This window comes from Balearica regulorum, chromosome 7 (assembly GCF_011004875.1).
Source record: "Balearica regulorum gibbericeps isolate bBalReg1 chromosome 7, bBalReg1.pri, whole genome shotgun sequence".
NCBI classification, from domain to species: Eukaryota; Metazoa; Chordata; class Aves; order Gruiformes; family Gruidae; genus Balearica; species Balearica regulorum.
The window spans coordinates 23,278,246-23,301,925 of record NC_046190.1 but is presented as its reverse complement, the minus strand read 5'-3'; the positions used below and the strand labels follow the sequence as shown (position 1 = coordinate 23,301,925).

The window sequence follows — 23,680 nt, the reverse complement described above, 5'->3', positions numbered from 1 at the left end:
AGGGGCCATCCAGGGAGTCTGGTCAGGAGCAAAAGGAGACAGGGCTGGACACAAGCTACACTGTGGGTCTCCATCTATGAGACAGGCTAGCAACAGTACAAGTCTCAGGTATAGCCAGGAGACAACAGTGCAGGCCAGCACCCCTACAACATAGCTCAGACAAGTGCCCCAGGCCCAAGACTGAGCTTAAATGGAGTTTCTGGGCCATAACTGGGATGAAGGTCCCAGGTGAGGCTGGTCAGGGCAACTAAGGGCTGTTGATGCACGCAGCGCAATGATACCAAAAATGTTTGGGAATTCCAATATAATCACAACAATCATTTGAGTTCTACTGGAGCACAGAAAAAAAAGACTAAATAAAATAGGTCCTTAAACATGCAGGGAAAGGTAAGAAATACTGTGCAGAAATAGCACAGTGCTCTCTGGTGGTGTAGTTTCAATGTTCCCACATACAAAGAAGGCAGTGGTATCCAGCAAGTAGGTCAAAGGACTGGGTATATACCTGAAGCTCGCTCTGGTTCATAATGTACTGTTTGACAGGAGGTTTTGTCTGTGTGCTCCATCATCCCAAACCCTAAATGGGGATAAAAAGTTGCAATGTGCTTGGAATTAGTATTGTATCATTTCAAATTATTAATAATATTACTATAATTCATACTTGTAAGCTAAGAGGATCCTTCAGTTTTGGTAAATCTGCTTAATGAGGCATATAGCTCTGCTTTTGCCAGTACACTTGCAATCTCAAATCCTGTCAAGCAGGATTTATGTGCTTTTATTTCTAGTAAAAAATGGGAGATACAACACTACGTTTTTTAGAACAATTCTGACAACTATTGTCTTGCTGTTAACATAGCTTAAAATATATGCTAGTTTAGTCATTATTCAAAGTAACATTAAAAGTGAGAAAAATCAGTAATCCAAATTCTGTCTCAAAAATAATTTCAGTGAGGCTTGCAGCTACTGTAATCAGGGCAGAAGTTTGTTCAAAATGATCAAATATTTAAGAAGTAGTAAGTAACTGCTCCTGCTCTTTGTTTTCCTTGGGCTATGATGTAGTCTCAGGGGAATTGCCTATGTCAGAGAATTATTTATATTGGGAATAAGAGGATTTTATAAGATTTAATTACAGTGGATTTCCCCCACATACTAGGAGCTACAGAATGGAAACTCAGTCATCTGCTTTTAAGCAGGATCATTGTAATTCAAGATAAAAAAGAACTAACAAATTATTGAGCCTATCCTCTTGTAGAGGCAGGCTACAGCTCCCTCATAGAGGATGTACTGGATATTAAGCTGATACTCCATGGAACAGCAGCCAAAAATCCATTTAATAGAGAGGGGCTGCCCCATGAAAAACAGAATGGATAGAATTTTGTGGAATATTATTTTACAGTTTCCAAGCTTTGAAATCTTTCTCTCATGTAAGGCAACTTGTATGATAAAGAATCCAAGCCATACTGAAAGTGTGTAAAAAACAGTGCCCATGTTTTAACGTAAAAGAAAGGCGTTTAACAAAATCTCAGCAATACTATCCCTAAATATGGACTCATATTAAAATCTTGCCTGAAGTTATAGCTGATGGCATAAATATTTGGCAGATAGTAGCACAGTTGTTATGCTTCTGTGTTGCACAGAAAATCTTCCATTTGAATGCAATGTATTCCCTAATCAAAGGGTTTGCATCTCATACTTGTCTCTCTCATGTGAGCAGCTTGCCATTAGTGATGATGATGATATAATTCATACAACTAACATCTGGGAATTACATTTGATGTTGTTATTGACGGAGCATTTAGAGGAGATGGCTTTGTCATTAGGCTTAGTGACTCTCTGAAATAAAATTTGGAACACTTTCAGGCTGTTAGTAGAATACGGGCTTTGTCTTGTTTTACTTTTTTTAAAAATCATACTGTGAAGACATAAAATGTGTTCACTTTTCTTACACAAGATGGCAGGCACCAGACAGCCAAAAGCCTTAAGATGATCGATCTGCTATGGAGCAAAGAGGTCTGGGTGTGGCTTTCCCACCATGGGAAGTGCTGACTTGTGGCACAAGGGTTGAAAATTCACTGCACTGAGGTTTTTTTCCTGCCTAGCTTGTCTGCAAGTATATGTTCTCTTCCACAGAAGACTGCCACAGGTGAGATCATCCGGCAAATGCCCCACTTCCAAAGGACTGCCCCTTAGCAAAACAAGCTGCTGTTAGCACTTCTCTGGCAATTTATGGAGTCCATTGCTGCCCATCAGCAGCATGTATGCTCATTTCTCCTGAATGAGTATTAGAAAAGTTTGCAAGCCAGCCTGCTGGCTCACAGTACATTAATACATTTATATGCAATCTCATCTATGTCCAAATCCTCAAATTGCAGGTTACAAACTAGTTTAGACAAGTTGCCTATTCTGTCTTGGACATGTGCCTGACCAGGACCACAGATAATCAAGCAGAATTTGCAGACACATGCAGAAGCAAGATTGCACACATTTTGTGGAACCCTACAACTTTTGTGAACTGCTGAGTGTGTGGGATTTGAGACACTATTAATTATATCCATGTACTAGTAAAAGTCTCTTCAGCTGATGTAATTAATTAGCAGTGCCTTGATGCTGTACCTCTTGCTCTCTATGTATTTAACACACAGTAAGTGTTGTCTTTTCTGTGATGATCATCTTCTGCTTGCAGTACAGCTTACATGATGCTTTAATGAGTGCAAGTACTTGCTCAGATATATATTGTGTTAATTAACACATGCAGTAAAGGGAAGAGAACTACATAAACCACTCTGAAGCAATGCTCTTAAAACCAGTCTAAACTCCAGTCAGCTTAATAAACAAATTCTCAAATATAAACTCTGCCTTTAATTTTCAATTATACTTTTTAGAAACATTATTTATATCAAAACTTTTAATGCATACCTTCCAACTTTTTCAAGAAAACCTGTAGGCTCTTTTTTTTTGTTTTGACCTTTTGATTAACAATTAAAAAACTAGAAAATGTTTTGTGCAAAGATTTTTTCATTTTAGAAGTGTGTTTTTCATTTAAAGAAAATCCCATCCGATGTACTTTCCGGGAGCACTGACACACATAAATTTGCAGACAGGGGCTACTATCCTTTAAAAAACAGGAAGAAGTTATAGGTATAGCTCCAGCCAGACTTATAACAAACATTTGCCTTTCAAAAATCCACAGTGAATAAATAAATGCATAAATAAGGCGAGATTAATTTATGGTTATAAGTTCTTCTTCTAGTGCCAAATCAAAATAGTTATTCTTCCTTGTTCTTCTAACAAGGCCTACTGGGAACACTAATTTTTGGGGAATTTGGACAGGGAAGGTACAACCATACTACGGCAGGCTCACACAGGTCTCAACTCTTCCAAGGCTCACACATAGCCAAGGGCAGCACCACTGTTTTATTCCAGGTCCCTGCATTTGTAGCTGGGGAGAAAAAAAACATACAAGGAGGGCACTAACAGCAGTGAAAAAGGCTACCCACTAAGCAATGCTTTACTTGTGCTCCAAAATATCCCTCTACACAAAAGGGTAAATAAGGACTCTGCAGACTTCCCCTTCTTACTGGGGGAAGATCCTGCCTTAAGCAACAATCTCATTATACATCATTCACTGCAGGGAAAACAAAGTGGCCCCTGGAAGGAGGGACAAACAAATGAGAAACTTTCTGCTGGCCAGCCTAGGGACAACCTATGGGCCTTACCGCATAGGACCTCCCCTGCTCACAGATGCTATACAAATTCAATTACACTGAAGAGCGCTTCAGTCAAACTCCACGGTGCCTGGCTCAGATGAATAATTACTTCCATATTCTATTACAGAAACAGCCATACTTTAATGGGCCTGAAGCTAGCATGGATTCAGGGCTTCATTATATCTACTGTCTCTAAATGTTTCTCTTAATTATCTTTGGTCACTAAGAGAAGCTCAAAGCCTTCCTCATTTGTTCTCTCTCCCAGTATGATTGGTTTGATTCCTAAAGCAAAAGACTGAAATGGGATGGGAAGTCACAACAAGTCAACAAGCATTTTTCCAAATGCACAAACTTTTTTTTTTTTCTTCATTATTTTAGTGGTGTTAGAAATGCTATATTAACAGCAGTGGTACAAACAGCATTGCAGACACCCATATATACAAAGAGTATGCTTTAAGCGCTTGCTCTGGGCAAAACAAAAGGTAGTCCCAGTCCTCCAGGCATACTCTATGCATCTGGTATATCACTGACGGTATACCTGAATTATCAGAAAGTGGCAATTCTGGCATACAGAAATACATCTTTTAGATGCAGAACATTATGCATCAACTTGCTCACTTCTTATATATAAAAACAGGGCTCAACAACTGGTTAAAAAGAACTTCCTCCACAACTTACAGAGCTGGTGGCACTCCTCTAAGGATTGTTAGAAAAGACATATCTCTCAGATGTTAGGAATGCTGAAATACAAGGACAGAAAAGAAACTCCATTAGCCCTCATGTCTTCATGTTTGAGTAATTAATTACATTGTTTATCCAGGGTGCTAGCACTGATACCAACTGCTCATGGAAATGGCAGTCCCCCAGTCATCTTGATCCTGAATTCATAGGAAAGGACCCATTCAATTCAGTGGGCTTGAGATGTGTTTCTTGGATATCATCAAAAATACCTCTATGCCAGAGTTAATATTATTACCATTCTGTGGTGACAGGAAAATCACATACTGCAACATGCAGCTGATGCAATTCAAGGAATGTGAGTTTAGTATTAATTTTACACATTGTCTAGTATTCAGAAAATCAAAATACAAATTTGTAAAGTATTTTATTCAAACTTTCCCAAATCCTGAGATGGTCTAATTGACGCCCGAAGTACTTGGACAGATGATATTGAACATAGGATGTTACAGCTGTAACCTGTGAGGAAACCCAGCTCTCACATGAACTTTTGCTAGACATGAATGCGTTGGACTGTTACCTTTGGTTCCAGTCACATCTCACAGCTATCAGAGCCCATACTTTGCAATTGCTAGAGATTTTACATATTCTGCAAGCATACCTATTTCTTTTCTGGCAAGAAAAAGATATTTCTATCCAGGCAGCTCAATCGAGCAACCCCTGCTACGTCAGTTTATAGCACCTAACCGCGGTAAGCCTGCTCCGGGCGAAACGAGCCTGGGCGCTGCGGGCAGCGAGTGCCCTGCGAGGCCGGGCCGGGCCCGCCTCGAACGGGGGTTCACTCGGCGCTCAGCCGGCCGGCCCCGCTCCAGACCCGGGAACCACCGACCCCTGAGCGCCGCCACCTCCACAGTGTAAGGCGGTTTACCGGGGCTGAGCTAACCCCACACACACCTGAAATTACGCTTAGCTACGCCCTGGCTTCGGGCCGAGTCCGGGGACAGCTCTACAGGCTGCCTCCCAACGAGGGGATTAAACACTCCGGAGACTTCTCGCCCCTTCTGGGACGCGACACCGGGTCAGGCCGCCTGCCCTCTGAAGTGCCCCAACTCGGGGAAGGGCTGCTCTGGGCTGACGGAATGAGAAATAGCGCTGGAGAAGCCGGGTCAGACCGAACTTCGCCGGACCGGACCAAAACGGACCGGACCCCCTCAGGCCTCTCGCGAGAGGAGGCGCTCCTCGCCGCCGGCGCGGCCCGCGGCTCTCGCGGGAAGATGGCGCCTCTCGCGAGAGGCGGCTGCCGCGGCTCCCCGTAGCTATAGCAGCAGGGGATAAGGGCGGTCGAGGGGAGGGGATGCTGCGCGCTGCGGCGGGACTCGACGCCGGCAGGTAGGGACTTACCGCCCCGCCACCATCCTCCCCTCTCCTCAGCGGGGTCCCGCTGCGGCTCTCCGGAGCCATACTGACCCTCGCGGCGCTGGCGGCAGCGGGGCCGTGGCTCCGGTGGCGGGACGGGAGGGGTCGCTCCCCTCAGCGGCACGGGCGGGCTGGGTGAGGGGCCGGGGCAGTTTGTACCGCGGTGCCGGCAGCGGCCGGGTCCCTACGGGCTGCGGCGGGAACCCTGGATCCACCGCTGTCGGGAATTCTTGAGGTTTCTTTCCTCCCGTCCCGTCCCGTCCCCTCAGGGGAAAAAACCTAACCGTTAACTAACTGGTTGCTTGTTCCATGTGTCTGGAGACCCACCAGTGACTCTCCCAGCTCTGTAAAAGGGAGCAGTCCCGCATGCTCGCACGGCCTGGCCTCTGCTGGTGGCGGGGCAGCCAGCCCACGCGTGGGCAGGCTGCGGTCAGCAGGGTTTCTGTGCTGAGGCTCCGCCGTGGCCCCCGGGGCCTGACCTCCGGTGGAGTTGTGAGTGAGGGGCCTGCTCTGCATGCCTGCAGCTGGGCGGCTTGGGAGGAGAAAGGAATAGCAGGTACGAAAAAAAGAGGATTCTGGTGGCTAAACAGGTCTTTTAGCAGCCGGGATCTTTGAAGCTAGTATCACTGACATTGCATTATATTGGTTAATAACTCAGACATGACCAACAGCCATTAGAAGTTACACTTGCATAGAAGCTATTGGTTAGAAGAAGCTGCTCAGTTATAGTATTATATTTACTATGTTGGTCCAAGGTAGGCAGAAGTATGGCATGTGGTTCCCTTTTTTTTTTTTTTTTTTTTAAGAGCAGAAGCTGTTTGCTTTTCCAGGATCTGATTTCACTTGAAACTCTTCGTTCAGTAGGAGGATTATGAGTGAGGACTCATGAGGATTACAGCCCTAAATAGAAACCATAACAATACCCACCTTTTGCTTTCAAAAAGTTGCAGACACAATGGCTTTCTGGTGTTTCAGCTGAGTGAAGTTGTTGTAGTGGCTGATCGTGAGAAGAATTCAAAGAGGTTTTCAGATTTCAGAACAAACTCTGAGTGTTATAATAATGGAAAAAATATGCATGTGAAATGTGAGGAAAAATCGTTGTGTAATTTCTCATGCAGTTTGAAAGAAGTATGTACTGAAAACACACCTCTCTAAGCTTGTGCTACTCTTCAGACTTGAAAAAAAATCTACAACTGAAAGGTTTTGTGCTGCAATATACTTGACATTGAATAGCAGTTTTGGAAAACAATAGCAGCAATAGCACTATGGATAGTCTTGTGTTTGTTTCCAGAGGGAAAGAAAGTACTGCTGTGCAGAGAACTAAACTGGGGTGGTAATACATAACTTGAACATGATGGCTTTTAAAAATAATTACCAAAAAATTTATTATGGCAAAAAAAAATATTCAAATGAGTTTTTGAAATTTGTTCTCATTTAGGGAGTGATAGAAATAATGATAATTTCACTAGACAGGATACTCTTTAAATTCTATTCCAGCATCTAATCAAGAGTATATAGCTAATCAAGCATGCTGCATATCATTCAGACTGAATTAAATAGGAGCCTTTTCTTTTTTCTTTTTTCTTTTTTTTTTTTCTCCCTCACCTGGATGATGCCAGCCGGGAAGCCTTTTGCCACAGTGTTCTTGGGGTGGGGTGAGGGGGAAGGTGTGCTTGATTTGTCCAGTACAGACAAGCTTACAGTTATCACAGAGAATTTAGAAGTTTTGCTTTCGTTATGCTAGTGACAGCTGTAAAAGCATTTCAGATCATTTCTTTCAGTCATTGCAGGTAAAAATTATGTCAGTTGTTCTCTCTGTTCTGGGTTAACAGTCTATTTTGAGACTGTAGTCACGAGTTCATTAAAAAGGATAATGGGAATTTAAATCCTTCTTTATCCAGTCCTGTTGATGTTATTAGGCATTAAGCCTTCTTATGTGAATTTTCATGGAGAGTACATGGAAGAGAAAGTGTGTTTATTTCCCAGTTGTGGAGCTTCAAAAACTTTGTTACCTAGAGATGAAAGAATAGTGGCAGCGCTTTTAGGTATCACATTATTGTAGTTATAGTAGGTTCTATCCATGCTAATCAGAATGTAGCCTCCATTGTGTCTGAGTACTCTCTAAACATATCTATATAAAGAACAGTTGTGGCTGTCCTGAATAACTTTTCGTGTAACTATGCAAAATGCAGCAGGTGATACAAAAAAGAAAAGTGAGGTAAGATGATGAAAGAATAATAAAAAATCACAGCTATTCTTTTTTTTTAAAATCTGCTTACCTTACTGTTCAGAACCAATAAAAGTATGTCCTCTACAGGTGCCAACAGGCAGGTTTATTATAACTTATTAGTCTTTCCATTTTTCTCATGCAACATTCTGAAATTTAAATTCCTTACACATCCTTCATTTTCCTAACATATGTTCCACCCACATTTATTCAAACAGTTTATTTTAATTTGTTCTCTGAAATACTCCTTGCCTTTGTCTAAACTTTGCCTTTTAATTTCTTTCTTTCCTATCAGTGGTGGCTGCAGTCACCGTTCCAAAGTTATTGTGTATTTCTGTCACTGGAGGTCATTCCCTAACACAGATACGCAGTGTTTAATAGCAGAGAGGAGCAGCAAGAAATGTTATTACTGACTGTTGAGGAATTTTGATTGTCTTGCACGGATCTCTCTATTGTTCCTGTTAACTGCAGTCTTTAGTCTTGAAGATTTTGCCTTCATCTGTAGGCAATTCCCTTTCCTAAGCTTGTGCCCTGCGTGTAAGACTCCTAGCTGCACGCTTTCTAAGGCAAGTGACACAATATATAGGTCTCTTACCATGTCTCTTGACATGCAAGTTTAGCATGCAGTTTATTCCTTCTTTTCTCTGCATTATGCCACTTGATGCATGGGGTTTGCTTTTCTGTGACCTGAGGAAGTTAAAAGGTTTGGGTGGTTCTCACCAGCCATTATCTACAGGACACAGGACTAGTGTTTTGCCAAACTAGGGTATCACTTGGCTATGCTACTCTGATTTTATAGCAATAGATTACGTGCCCGCTAAATCATTCCACTTGCTAAACTTATGTGCAATCATTCAGTTGAGGAGTTAATGTGTTGTGGCTTTCCTAAAGTTACAGTAAGTGTTCTGTTTCTGGAGTTGTTGGAAAAGGAAGGAAAAACTCCTGTATGTTATCAACACCACAGTAAAAACCAAGGAACCTGCAAGAAAGGCAGGAGACTCTTGCTTAAGTTATTTTTTTCCCACACTTTCCAAGATTTGTGAGCTGTATGTCTTCTGTTGTATTCTTGAATGTTAGAAGTAACGTTTCATGTTCATAGAGTGTAAAACTTCCAGTAGATCTTGTTGTCTAGTGCCCTAATTACGTGAACTAAAGATGATCTTAAAGGTGCTATATTAAAACTTAGTGTCTCTATTCACTTCTGTAGCAGTTATCACTTGGTAAAATGGAGAACTGTGGCACCTGCAGAGTGTTTGAGTTGTCTCAAACTATCAAGAGACAAAGGAAGAGGCTAGACTTCTGGTTTTGAAGCTTAAAACCATTTTTGTTCCATTTATGAAAGCATGCAGAAAATTATGTGCTGTTATGGACTAACCTGTACGTTTTTCTGTCTAACATATCTATGAAGAAATACTGTAAAAACATGACCTCTTGTAACTTGTAAATAAATCAGTTTCTGAATTAAACCCATCTGCAGGAAATAAAATTCTTAAGTTTTGCTGCTACAAGTGTTGTTTAAACGTTTTGGCTACAAATACATAATAACAAAACGGATATTAAATTTGATATTCCTTTTATAGAGCACTGTGACCATTTTCTTCAAAACTTTCAGCCTTATGAAATGTGTCTTTGAACAAGATATCCAAAGAAATCTTTAAGCCGCACTGTGAAATTTCAGCTTTAAACCCTGCATATTGGTGTCTTCTTTCTTTAGTAATAAAAAACCTGAAAGCTTTGTGCTGGTACAGAAGTAATTATAATTGGGTATCTGAGAGGTAGAAGTAATCTTTATCCACAGAATGATGTGCTGTGCTGCTAGTGGTGTAATTTTCACTGGTCTTCTGGCACTTTCCCTAGGTCTTGGTCTGGAGATGCTGCCTAAGGAGGAGGACATTACTTCTGTATCTGTTTAATTTTTTGTTACGTTGCTGGGGTGAAGTTTTTTTTTTCAGGAATGCAAATTGTAATGGTGAATTTTGAGTTTGATGGGAACTGGACTGAGCCTGACAAATCAATTTGCGAAGGCCAGAGCTGTCAGATGATAATAGTTTGCCTTCATTACCGACTAGTTTAGATTTGAACCAATGACCTAGAGGTGAAAAGCTCAGTATTGCATTACCAATCCTCTGATCTATCCATATGTTCTCTTGTTTAACGTCCCTGTAGTCCTTTTAAACAGAACATGGAGTAAATATTGAGCATCGTTTGCACTTGTAAATACTAGAACAGTGTCCATTCCAATTGCCTGCTGTGCATGTGAGGACGCTAAAGTTATATATAGCTACAATTTCTTACACTCTCCAGTTTTTCATTAGAAACTTCATACAAATCCAGCCATGTGGCAAAACCCAGCATTATCTTGAGACTATTAACGACGAACCTATTGCTACCATTAACAGGAAAATGAATCCAGAGCTCTAAGTAGCATACTGGGAGTTATTAATAACCTCAGGCTGCTGCTAAGAAAATGAACTTAAATGAAATATCATTAGGAGCTGAGTCACCTCACAAACACTTCTGCATGTTGTATCCAGGTTTGTATTTATCTATGGAAGCCTTTTCAGAATATATTATCATTATTACGTGTCTACTTCATTTGCTCTTCATTGAGTATCTTCATTGTATTCAATGCTGTAAAAAGTATAATGGAAAATTATTTGCATGGATTTCATAAAATAGATTCAACAAAATATTTGAAATACGCAGACAGGAGCGCATAATCCATTTTGCCATTTATTCTGAGGTAAGATGTTTCTAGGCAACCTACTTAACACAAGGAGGTCAAGAAATTTAAGTAGTTTTCCAAGTTATTCTCAGTTTGCAAGGCTATTAAGACAAGTTACTGTTTGCAGGTTGTAGTTTCTGTGAGCTGCAAAAATAATAAAGTTTACATTTGGATGTATTTGGATTGTCTTTTTATCTCCTTATCCATTCTCCTCCAATCCTTAATCCCATTCCCCTCCATAACAAGGGACAGTGCTGTGGATAGTCTGTACTGATTGACCTGCTGCCAAATCAAATATGTAGGAGCTGAATATTCCTACTTCCTCCGCACTAAAAGTGCAAATTGGGTCTTTTTCCTCCACCTGACCATCAATTTTCATGTAGTCTGTAGGAATATGAAATACTTTTGAGATCTCTGTTGTTTTATTTCAGAATGTTGGAAACTGGCCAACTGATTCAAAAAGTGTTGGAAGAAAACTGATTTTGGTCAGATGCTTCTGTGGGCAATAAAAATAATTTGCTGCCTAGTTACTAATGAAATGAGGCTTATGATCATGCTGTCTGATATATCCTTGGTCACATTTGTTTTCTCTCCCTTTTTCAGTTATAGCATCCTACTTAGAGCAATATCTTCCCTTTTTTGCATAGCAATTTTGGTATACAGTATGTGATCCGTATCTGTTTTGTCATTTTTTTCCCACTCCTTTGCTTGCACTGCACTCATTTCCCAGGGGTTCTGTCATTAAAAGCAAAAATGTCTGAATCCTTGGGTTTTTTTGTTGTTGTGGGGTTTATTTGTTTGTTTCAGGGTTTTTTTTAGGATTAATCAGGTTTTAAAACCTCGTAGATTTAAATTGTGAATGTTTCCTTCTTTTGAACATCTTTCCAAGCCTGAAATGATACCATTTTATGTTGCAGGTAGGACTTCACTAAATTGTGGTTGGGTCTAAAAGTGTGACAGGATATGAACCCTGGTGATCTTTTGCTTAATTATTTTGCAAAAATATATTTGCCCTGGCTCGTGACATTCTGCCACTATTGATTTGCTGCAAGGATTTGGTCAAGCTTGCAGTGCAGTCCTTGAATATGAAGGCTAGAAGCCTGGCTTTTGGAATTACTTTCCCTTATTGTCTTTTACAGGTCTGAAAATTCAGACAGTTAAAGCTCAGCTGTTTCTCATCCTGTTTAAATCAGAACAGTGAATGTGGGCTTATTGTAGACGTCTATTTTTAAAATGCAGTCAAGCTTACAAAATGGTATAAACACTTCTTGGCACAAAGGTAGGTTTTTATGAGTATATACATTGCAAATAAGCAGTAAGTAATTGCTGGTTCAAAGGTTAATAATGCTAAAGGCAGAAGCAGGTAGGATTATCTGTAAGAAATAATAATCACATATTAGTGCCTTGTTTAGATTTCTTTTTTATGGTACAGTTTGCCTCACCAAAATTTATACAGAAATACACACTGTATACTGTGTGGGGAGGAACAGTTTGCATATAACAAGCCTGTAGGGAATCAAGGGGAAACTAGCTTTTTTTTTTTGTTTTCTTTTTTCTTTTCTTTCTATCTGCATGAAACTTGTTTTGGCATTTTACTCTCTTGACTAAAGACCAGCTACCTTGTTTATTTCTAATACCTAGTAAAATGTAAATCAGTATTTGTAGTAATGTTTGGTGCATGTAATTCTTATGTTTTTATTAAAAAAAAAAAAGTATGTGATTTATTAAATTTGACTTTTGAAAATAATGAATGGGCTAAAAATATGTGAGAGTGATTCAGATGTGGGAGACTGTTTGAAGAGGAGGATTCTTCTGTAAGCATTTCCACAAAATGTTAAAATAAATGTATTCTGGGAAATAGTTAATCAGTGAAATGTATCACAAAACAGAGGATAGCAAAAGACTTTCTGATCCTCCAGCTGGTATTCCCAGTAGAATGAACTTATAAATGGATCGATAAACAACAGCTAATGCATCTCATGAGCGGTACTATGACATGGAAACAGGTTAATGTCCTCACTATATCTATGTGTTATTCAAAAAATAGGTCATGGGGGGGAAAGGGAGGGAAAATGTAAAAAAAAAAAAAAAAAAAAAAAGTGTTGATTATATAATCTGCTGTTCCCTAAAACTTTTCCATTCTACTGTACCTGAGGCATGCTAATAAATAGATAGCAAAGCTTCATAAAACTTGTGATTAGTAAACTGCAGCATTCTCTGTGATGTCTGTTATGGACATTGTTGTGCACAACAAATCCATGCAGTACTTAAACTCCCCAGATATCATCTATTAAAATACATGTAAATGCTTTTTGAAGTATGTTAAGAAAAGCATTGGCAACAAAAACTTCAGGATCCTCTTGATTATGGATGCTTGATAGATTTTAAATATAGATTTATTTATTTTTCTCTAAGAGAACCAGGAAAGAATGCTGCAGTTTGAGCTTGGCAGTGCTGCAGGATAAACAACAGTTTTCATTGAAAGTGCTGTTTTTAAGGTGCTCCTAATTTGTTTAAATTCTTGAACCTAGACAACTTTCATGCATTTTTTCATGGAAGCTTTTTAATACATCGTTTTAAACATCTTAAAATGCGTTGTTTCAGGAGACAATGGGCAAGGAGAGAATATAACTTTACTGTTAGCAAAAAGATATTTATATTATCTTCTCCTTTTAGATAGCTGGGTGTAAGACTATAGATTTGATATGGAAATAGCCATCTTTTGAGAAGAAACACCTTGTGTTGTACAAATGTATTTTCTTAAAGGGCTCTTCCTTTTTAGGAGAGATAGAAAGGTACTTTTCATTAATTTAGTAATGCATTTCTTCAATTAGTCCATTTACTGTTAATAATTATAGCAGTCATATTCAGCAGTATAATTATCACATAAATTGAGCTATTTACCACTTCTCCATTTTGTTTTTCTCTGTTCACTTTTTGCTTGTGATGGGTTCTACTCTGCCTGTTTGTCTGTTACCACAGTTGCAGCCTGGAAAGGCACCTGGGCAATTCCACTGTCTTCGATTCTTGCTCTGGTAGGAACTGCCAGTGTTCACAGACAGAAAACGATAGAGTCTTGCCATCTCTACCAGAACAGAGAGCTTCACAAGGTTAAGGATAAAGAGTGACAGTTTCGAGTTGAAGTTTCTTTTTCTGACTGCGTAGCTCTGGGAACGTTTCTAGGCAGAAGCAGCAGTACTAACAAGATCTTATTTTTTCAGGATTATTCTGCAGAGGAATATGTGAGGTTTTGGGAGAGAAAAGGTGGAAAACGCATGACCGTTGCAGTGTCATGCCCAACTGAATAACTTAATTCTGCTGTGAAAAATATTACTTCAAGTATCAATTACAAAATTGTATTGCTTTTTTCCTCAGATAAGGAGTATATGTACTGTTTGTACAGAGGTTAGGATTGATATGTCATTTATCAATAAATTTTAACCTTTGAGATATTTTATCTCATGTATGCATGGTAAATAAAAATAGTATGTAAAATTGTTTGAACAGGAATCCAAAGCCTAAAATAAGATTTCTAATTAATCCTAAACTCTTTAAACATCTTTGCATATTTTTTTTTTAATTTGGATTTTCACAGCAAAAAACATTAAATACTAATTTGTTTTAGTATTGTTTTACTTCAAATCTAGCTGTCTCTGGCAGGTCTGAAAATAGTTATGCTAGCTGTAGTGCTTCTTTCCTGTCTCTACCATCCCACTTTGTTTTGATGGTATCAATAAAAAAAGTGCAACAATATTCCACGTTGTTCATGGGCTTCCCTTCCTTTTCTTATTCCAGCTTGTTTGGAATGCATTTGAGTAATGACATGAAGGCTAAATGCTGGGACCCCTATTATTATCTAAAGATGTGCATGAATTATGATATTAATCTTGTGTGTAATTGTGAATGGCCTTGAGTATTAATAACACTCAAATTTTGATATTTACTTCAATAAAACAATGGAAATGGTTTTCTTGAGGTGAAGTATTAATAACACTCAAATTTTGATATTTACTTCAATAAAACAATGGAAATGGTTTTCTTGAGGTGAACTCTGAGAATGTTTCAGTGTTTTCTACATACTAAATTTTCATTACTTTTATATGATGCCAGCCTATTGAACTGATACGGGAGTCCCAATAGGTCTCTGTTCTATATAGGACACAATAATGTCTTCATTTGTCCAGTCATACTAATGTCCTCATTTGGCCTGTCAAAATCACTCATAAATAAGAAGTAGGAACTTTCATCTGGAAGGATATCAAGTATGTCATGAATTTATGGACATAAATTAAAACAAGAGAGGTTTCAGCTGGTTGTAAGGAAGACTTTTTTTCTTTTTTTTTTCTTTCTTTTTTTTCTCCCCTCCTTTAGGACTGTCATGCATTTGAGTGAGAGGCTATACAGTCTCCATCCTTAGAGGATTTCAAGACCTGACTGGATAAAGCCTGAGCAACCTGATCTGACTTCTTGGTCATGCTGTCAGCATAAGGTTAGACTAGAGACCGCCTCTGGGGTTCTTTCTAGCATCAGTTATTCTGTTATTCTTTACTTGTTGATCACACTCCACTTCTTCAGGATTATTTGTTCTTAACTGCATGAGCTGATCATTTCAAGTGCTCAGTAAATTCCTTCAGTAAAAATGGCATCACATGAGACTGAAGAATTAGAGGCACCAGCTCAGGAAGAAAAGGAGTGCAGAGAAATTGCTGTCTAACTGTCCTAAGAAGTGGCTGAGGCTGTGGATAGATTAACTCCTGCTTTGAAGCATATTTCTGTGAAGATTTAGTATAGATCAAGCCATTTTCCTAAGAGAACTTAACCAAAATATGAAATTCTATGTTCTAAATTTTAATAAACTATGGAGGAACTTGACTAAGCAAACATTAATTTTTGTACAAGAAATAGAGGATTCTGACACATATGACAATATTCAGAACAAATTGTAGCTGTTGGTGGGATGTAGCATAACTTAGATATGATGCACACAGGAAGAATTAAAGCAAGGGAGCCAGCACACTCTTTTCTCCTAATAAAACTGAGACAAAACTCAGACCTACCAGATAACTTGAGGATGGCTTTTAAGCAGGAAGTCACCAAGGCACTGTACAACATGCCTGTTGCTGAGCTTGTTGCTTCAACTAAACTTGTTTTGTTTCTTTTTTTCTTGTGGGGTTTTTTTTTGTTACTGATATAAACAAGGACAGAAAGAGGCCAAAAATAAATTTTGTTTAATTGCAATCAGCTGTTAAGCAGACTGAACTGTATAAATGTTTTTAAAAGAACAGCATTGTCAGTTACTTCTCAGTCTTTTAGAGGAAAGAAAAGATGCATTTAGGTTTTTTAAAAAAAAATCTCTTCAGGAGATTTTTTTTTTGAGACTGTATAAAAAAATCTTTTTGCCTTCAGTCTCAGAGTTATGTCATGAGAAAGGAAAAAATATAGAAACTATCATAATATATGCCTCTATAGGATATAATTAGTATAGTTTTATGAAGAGGTTAATACCTGCTTAGAGTGGGGAGGAAGAAATTTCTCTATTTAGTAGTAATATTTTCTTGATGAAACTGGTCAGTTTTGTTTTAAATACCTATTTTACATTTCTTTGTTATTCCTTGGTGTTGGAGAAAGATCAAATACTTGATTTTCATTTATGTATTTTTAAGGAGAGCTCCAGGTTCAGGGCCAGATTGCCGCAGTGCTGTGTGGTGGTGTTCTGTTCTGCATGGGCATTCCGGTTTGCCAAATTACATTTATATGACATAGCTGCTTTCTAGTGTGAATACCAAAGTGAGATCCAGCTGCTTGTTTTGGACTGCACACAGTTGGTAACAACTGAAAAACAATTCAAGAAATAGCTTGCCTCTCACTTGCCCCCACAATGATCTTATATCTGTCCTCCCCCACGATGACTGTAGGCAATAAATAGAATTTTAGCACATAAATTAATGTTTGAATTTTCCTTCCTCTGCCTATTCCCATTATTTAGGTGTGTAGTCATGCAGTTTTAATTCTGCCAACATTCTTTGTTCTTAAAAAAACCAACCACCAAACAACCAAACAAAAAAACCCCAACAACTACTGAATACAGAGGAAGGTGATGTCAAATGAAATGAAGGGTCTGCCATTCTCCCCTTTTTTATGAGTATTAACCTGTTTGGCTAGTGTGGAGTTTTTAATTTGTTTATGTTTTCTTTGTCAGAATGGGGAGAAGTTGCCTTAGCTGCTTACCTAAGGAATTTCTGTTGACTGATAATATTATCACATTAAAGAGAAGCAGTTATGGTGACTTTGAGTCTGTCACGGACTGGTGAAGGCCAGCTCTGGTCTGCTTTAAAGAGGTCGTGGAAAACCTCTTCATCTTTGGGGGGGTGATAAACCCTCAGTCCCTTTTAATGAAAGCCAGGATTTTACCTCATCATCCATAGGTGCCCTAGCTCAGGACAGCATGTGAAGGCTCTCAGTTACTAGTTGTCTTTAATAGTGCAGTCCTTGATCCTTCATCTCACAAGCAGTTTACCTCCTCAGAAGGAAAAGAAATAGTAGCACGATATACTCATTGAACATAAGGTATGTTCGCAACAGTAGCTGATATATAGGACTTTGATTCCTCTCTGGAGGCTTTATTTTCTGTCCATGAGCTTCTGGAAACCCATTCTTTGTGGTTTTCCAATCAGCTTTCACAAAGGATTTTATTATTGATCTTGTAAAAACATAGTACTGCTAATGGAGCGCTACACATACTGGTCTAGACAAAGCTAATCACTTGAATTCTGGCTTTTGAAACATGGGCACTTGTAACTTTCTATATTAGTAGGAACTTCCTGGAAAAGCTAATGATCAAAAAGGTGTATGTGTCAGGCTTTTTTTTTTTTCCTTCTGTCTGGGCTTTAAAAAATGACACACCTGCAAAGTCTACTTAATAGTTCCTTCAAGTGTTCAGCACTATTTGCAGGCTATAATTATCTAAATGACTTTAGAGAGGGAAAACTATATTCTTCTGCCTCAATAGCATTCACTTAAATGTCTTGATTTCTGAATTTGGGGGCCGAGGGGGAAGCATGTGTTTGCCTGTCATCTGTGTGTTCCTTGGGAAATGCAATGCCAAATCCCGTGCCTTCCTCTAAGCTTACTTGGACTTAATGTCACAACTTGTTTCTCATCTTGCCCTGTTGGCAGATTGAGATCTTTGAAACCATGGTACTGGAAACTGGAAGTTGGAATAAGAAAACTATATCACTGCCAAAAATCCATTTGACATTTTTCTAAAGAAACCTATCTTCCCAGAGGAAATACTGGCATCTTTGTGTAGTTTCAAAGGAAAATTGCTTTGGAGATTCTTTAGTCATTAGGGAAATTTTTCCTCTGTTGCACTAGGATTTTATCAACGTATACTGGTACTGCAGAAATTATTTGGAATTTAGACTAGGATAATGTAGAACAGCATTTGTCATCTTTTTAATGATGTCTATTCTTCTGCTTCCACAATTGGAGTAACCTCTCTTGCAGACAGAAGTTTCTCCCAGGAGAGAATATCTGTATCTTCAGTGGCTGTTGCTGCCTTAGGCAGCAACTGCAGATTGGAAATACAGACTTTTATACAGCTGGAATCAGTCTTGTTTTCTTATGCTGTTTAAATTTCAGCCTCTTGAGTCTTTTATTCCCATTGAATTGAAGAACAGGAAAATATGTTTGCTGGTAGTACCTTCAGATTTCTGGATGCAGCCAGGATGCCAGCACTTAAAGCTTTGTGTTATGAATGACATAGGTTATATGTCATATGACTGCATATTTAGTTATGTTTTGATGAGAAATATAACTCTGTCTAATACAAAAAAAAGATAATCAGGTAGAATTGCTAGGCAAAGTATTAGCATGCATTTCAAAACAGTGTAAATTTCCAAGATATAAAAAGCAACCATATCTATTATGCAAGGTACATCAGTTTTTCCCAATTACTTACATGTTTACACTTTGTGCAAGATCTGCCTCTTTTATAAAGTACAATGACATCGTTCACTTACTCAGCTTTTTTGGATCCTTTGCAGTAAGAAGAAGAAAAATACAGAGGAAAATATAGAAGAACTTGAGTCTGGTGTTTTGGTTTCAAACATTTGCAAGCTTTAGTACTGAGTTTGCTTTTCACATTCAGTCTTCCTGACCTTCTCAGTGAAAAACATGAGAGCTACCATGCTAAATTAGATTGAAAAATCTGCTTAGCCCGATTTTTTACTCTGGTGGTAATCAGTAAGGGGGTGGTCTGTTTAGCATTCTCCTCCAGCTCAGGAATTTTACATTTCTGAGTATTTTTCTCACCCCATTATTTTCATTAGTTGCTCCCCAGAATCACTTGGTTTTTCAGCTTTATGGGGTTCTCTCCTCCTCCTTGCCCTCAGTTTTATGCCAGGGTTGTAGGTGGTCATTCTTTTAATTTAGGCTTATACCTGTTGCTACCAGGGTTCATGTACTTGGACTCAATATCATACCTCCTTTACTGTCTTTCTGTGTTAGTAGGCTGGTAGTTGATGACAGGCAGAATGGTTAATAAAGGAACTTTGCTTGGTGCCCTTCTCTGGTTGCCTCATTTAAAATTTGTTCTTCAAGTTAACTTTTTCTTATTCTTTGTCCCCAACAATCAATTGGTAATTAGATGTCTTTGTTTTTATGGCTTTTTATTTGTTTGGTGTTGTGTTTTTGTTTTGTGGCCTTTTTGTTTGCTGAAGAGGGTGGTTATTACTTGTTTTGGTTTTTTTGGAAAGGCTTTTGGCTAGGGTTACATAATTTCTATTGGTCAAGCAGTGTCAACTGTGGCCTAAAGAAAATGCATAGAGAAAGATTATGAAAAAACAAGGCATGTCTAAGATGTGTTTTCCTTTGTTTGTGTTTTATCTTTCATCTTTCCAACTGTCAGTAGTTTAGAGGTATCCTGATCTGGATCTAGCTAGTAATCTGTAATTGCCTCTGATTGACCTGTCCGCCATTAATAAGTCTAGTCTTTTTCAATCAAATTCTATTTTGACATCGACAATGTTCTGTGGTTGGGAATTCTGCAATTTATGTGATGTATAGTAAATTTCTATCTTTATATTTGTGTTTAAACCTGTTACTTCATAATTTCTTTGCTTTCCAGATTATAATATTGTGAAATGATGCATAATCACTTGTAATGTAAGACCTCTATTGAGGTCCCCTTGTTCCCTTCCTATCTACTCTTGTCTTCTTTCGCTGTATCTTTTGCGGTTCTACCTTAATATTTAAGGGATGTGGTGGCAGGAATTATGTATGAGATTCAAGGTTTAGAAGGACAATGGATTTATGCATATAATACTTGTTAATTTTGTGTTCCCCAGGAAGATCTCAGTCTGTGTACAGGACCATGTGGTCTACAGTCCTTGATACACACAAATTTTTAGTGCTTTTATCCAAAGTGTCTGACTGCAGCTTTGCTCTTTGTGGGGGAGGTTAGCCCTTGCTGGGAGTATATTTGTGTTTAACGTTCCCACTGTGTTCTATGTAATTGTACAGCTTTCTAGGTTGCTTCTGGAAGGTGTTTTTAGTGAGACAGTATGTTGTCTAACTTCTTCTGTCTTTGCCCTGGCTCTAGATTAATTCTTGCTGTGCCCAATTAAGCAAGGATAACAAACATCTGTGCAGAAGTAGTAATGTTGGCAAAAGTTCTGTGTACTCAGTAAAATATAAGCATGTTTTTAAATGGAGCTATGGATATGATCTAATTTTTTTAAATGTAATGATTTTAAACTTTGCAGTTTCAAGGTAACCAATTTTTAAGTTGCAAAACTGTTGACCTATCAAAGCGGAAGTAAGTATAAATGAGAGAAGGCTGGCAGGCTCAGTTTATTGGTAAATTCTTAAGAATATGCACAACTTTTTTGCTTGCATAATGTCTTTAGGTTTAGCTTATCAATTCAAATAGTGTCTGTGGGTGGGGGTTGATACTATGGAAAAGGTGACAGCACTTAAAATTTTAGAGGAGTTTCGAACTGGGCCACTACAGCATTAGTTTCCACTGTGTGTGTATTACATCAGCATCCATTCCAGCTTTCCCTGTCAAATTGTATGTAACTGTTACCCAGGCTTGAATGTGTTGGAATGAGGGTCAGCTGCTTTATGTGGCACCACTCCCTTGCTTGTTGTGATAGATGTCCAGAAACATGGCTTCCTCTGACAAGCACAGGGCTGACGATTTATTTCTTTTTAATTCTTGTCTTTGCTATGTAAGCAGGCAGTATTCCTTTTACTGTTTGAAATTCCAAATTAATCTAAGTGAACTCAGTTCTCAGCTGTTCTTACCTTTTGGTTTGTTGTTTTGGGGTTTTTGTTTTGTTTTAACCAGAATTCTGTTTTGAGTCTTTCAGTCCAGAGATTTCAACAAATTTACTTTGGCATGGTATCATAAATAGCCAAAATGGATGGGCACAGAGGCTTGGCTTGTAGGAGGATGTTAGCTTAGAATTGGTATTAGAATTTGGGTGTTTGGCTGTTCCAGCGCTGTCACATCCCTAGTTCAGTGAGATGAGGAAAAAGATCTTGAGCTGTTTTCATACAGAAATAGTTCTAAAATCTGTTAACTTCTTCCTGGAGGGGTAGGGGGCTGGGGGGTGAAAGTTCTTGGAGGATATGCAAAATAACATAATGAAACTACATTACAATGAATTCTTATGAGTTAGCAGATGATTTTGCTAATGTAACTTGTGTGCATATCATAAAAATCATAGAATGGTTTGGGTTGGAATGGACCTTTAAAGGTTGTGTAGTCCAACCCCCCTGCAGTGAGCAGGGCCATGTTCAACTAGATCAGGTTGCTCAGAGCCCTGTCCAACCTGACCTTGGATGTTTCCAGGGATGGGGCATCTACCACCTCTCTGGGGCAACCACTGCCAGTGTTTCACCACTCTCACTGTAAAAAAAACCAAATAAACCAAAACCCACTAAAAAATAAAAAAAACCTTCCTTATATCTAGTCTAAATCTACCCTCTTTTAGTTTAAAACTGTTACCCCTTGTCCTGTTGCAACAGGCCCTGCTAAGAGGTTTGTCCCCATCTTTCTTCTAGGCCCCCTTTAAGTACTGAAGGCTACCATAAGATCTCCTCTGAGCCTTGCCTTCTCTGGGCTGAACAACCCCAACTCTCTCAGCCCTTCTTCATAGGAGAGGTGCTCCATCTCTCTGATCATTTTTGTGGCCCTCCTCTGGACCTGCTTCAACAGGTCCATGTCTTTCCTGTGCTCCAGGAAAGGTGACTCCAGGTGGCGTCTCACTGGAGCGGAGTAGAGGAGCAGAATCCCCTCCTTCGACTTGCTGACCACGCTTCTTTTGATGCAGCCTGGGATATGGTTGGCCTTATCTATACACAAGAGAGAGAAATGAGATTTAATTCAGAAGCTCACCTGCATAGTTCAGTCTTTCTTTGGACATAGGTTAATCAGTGGTAATTATTTCTCGTTATGGGTCCTGACCACATAGACAGGATGCAACCGAGCTTGTAGCTAAAACTAAGCGTAAACAAGCATTGTGAATACAGACTATACTAACCATTCAAATTCTGTTAGAGAATTAAACTAGATAGGTATTTGGATTGAATTCCACTGTGGCTCTGAATAAAGCCGAGAAGCTAATCATGTAGCAGATAGTGAACTAGATATGACAGAGGTCTTTCTTATTTCCAAGTTTAGAGGTAATATTAGGAGCCTGCATCAATGTCATTTTTTTGTATCGATGGAAATAGCTCTGATGGATGAAGCAGTAGTGCAAATCTTGTCTAGAAGGTATGCCTCCACCATGTTAATTTTCCTATACACATTAAGTTCTTGAGCTCTGAGTTGAAATGATAGTTATGGGAGCTGTAGTAATTAATCTACTTCATGTAAAAGAAAATCAAACACAGTTGTTGTTTAATGTCTCAGAATATACTGAATGCCAACCCACTTCAAATTGGCCAGTAAAATGCTATCAAAAAGTGATTAGTATTAATGTTCAATATTGCTAAGAGGATATATAAATAATATATATAAATAATATATATACTGGTTTTTTTTTAATAAAAAAACCAGTAACATTTGTAACATTCTTACCACTTCCCAAAATATTAATCTCTTTTAAAGTGTGTCCATAGCAAAAAGGAGACAAACACAACACTCCCACCCTCTTCCCCCCAGTCCCACCAGTTGAATATTTGTCCTTGGAAATTACTTTGCCTCATAAGGAGAAATGTGGTAAGCTGTGAATTAGCGACTGAGCAGTTGCAACATAAATTTTCTTTCGTAAGTATATTGTCTGAGCTTTTCCCTTGAGTATATATAGTTAATTCACTAGTGGTTTATACTAACATGTTTTGCTTCTCAGGGTAATTGGACTAGAAGTGCATTAGTCAGTTAATGCAGTTCAGCTGGTGGTCAGTATCTTGTTAAGTCATGATAAATCAGTGTTTTAGACGTCTCCTCCTGTAGTGGACAAAGCAAGGTATGTCTGGAATGGTAATTTTTTTTTTTTTTCTTCAAAAACTTCTTGTACTATTAATTAGATAAAGTCAGATACTTCCTAAAAGCTAAGTATTAATTTACCATCTTAACCTACGCAAGTAGTATCTTAATTCTTTTTCTTCCAATGTTGAACTTGTTAGATTTTGCTCTGCTATTTATATTGTCATAAAATTATATGTGTCAGATCAATTTTGGATAATCTTAGGGGAACTAATTAATTTTAAAGATATTTTGCATCCAAACTATCCATTTTTATTTACAATTGTATTACAGTATCCTACTTCTTTTGGTCTCTAGTATTTATGGCACAATTAATTTTTTCAATAAAGAGACGAGCTAGAAGGCTATGAGTATGCTTAGTGTACACAGAAGATAATGAACAGTTTTCAGTTTTGTGTAATCATTCTGTATAATTCCTGTGAAAAGGAAATAAA

General features: G+C 38.5%; 2 long non-coding RNA genes across 2 annotated transcripts; one reads left to right on the top strand and one right to left on the bottom strand.

Annotated features, from left to right (window-relative positions):
- Window positions 1-24: 24 nt before the first annotated feature.
- On the bottom strand, window positions 25-5,785 carry LOC142602617 (uncharacterized). Its single transcript, XR_012836369.1, has 3 exons — window positions 5,337-5,785; window positions 4,383-4,444; window positions 25-574 (listed from the first exon to the last, which is right to left on the bottom strand). It is a non-coding gene; the product is annotated as an uncharacterized LOC142602617 (long non-coding RNA).
- Window positions 5,635-19,923, top strand: LOC142602618 (uncharacterized). Its single transcript, XR_012836370.1, has 3 exons — window positions 5,635-5,771; window positions 15,122-15,239; window positions 18,796-19,923. It is a non-coding gene; the product is annotated as an uncharacterized LOC142602618 (long non-coding RNA).
- The last annotated feature ends 3,757 nt before the right edge of the window (window positions 19,924-23,680 follow it).